The sequence below is a fragment of the Oxyura jamaicensis genome, chromosome Z, assembly GCF_011077185.1.
Source record: "Oxyura jamaicensis isolate SHBP4307 breed ruddy duck chromosome Z, BPBGC_Ojam_1.0, whole genome shotgun sequence".
Lineage (NCBI taxonomy): Eukaryota > Metazoa > Chordata > Aves > Anseriformes > Anatidae > Oxyura > Oxyura jamaicensis.
In genome coordinates this window covers 25323056-25323774 of record NC_048926.1, presented here as the reverse complement: position 1 = coordinate 25323774, position 719 = coordinate 25323056, and positions in this window count along the sequence as shown.

Genomic DNA, 719 nt, shown 5'->3' with positions numbered 1-719 from the left:
TTTGTGAGCAGAGCGTTATATATTTACATAAAATAAAAGGGAAGCAAATGGGATAATAGGTTGCCTAACGTTCCCCGGGGAAATTACATGCTGGCTCTGCTGTGTGACAGAGGGAAAAGCATTGTTTTGCTTTCACCCCCAGCTTTTTGGTTTGGTTTTTAATAGTGTAAAATTGGGCACGTCCTGGTGTTTTTTTCCAACTAATCAAGAAAAACGGCTTGCATGTGAAATACTAAAATAAAATAAAGGGCAGGGTATTTTTCTTTCTTTGCTTATGCTCTCAGTAACTTAAAGTGGAGATGGAATCTACATTTTGTTCTTATTGTCAGCAAAAACAGTTCTCCTTTCAGCCCAATACCTGCAATTGATGCTAAAGGTCAAGTTTCTTGATTAGGAAAAATGTCTGTGTGACTTAGGAAAAACAAAAAAAAACACCAAAAACCAAAACCAACAATAAAACCAGGGAAAGCTGTGCTTGGCAGTGGAAGAGCTGAGAACGGTCAGACCACTGGCAGCCCCTTGGCTGAAGCTGCTAGCCAATGCTTCTACCACAGTGTGATTTAATTTTCATAATGGCTATCTGTGCGTTCAGTGTTTGTGTGTGTAGAGGATTTCATAGCCTTAAGCTATTTATATGTATGTATGTATACATATATGCATACATACATATATTATACATAGATAATACATAATATATGTGTTGTATATATCACAACATA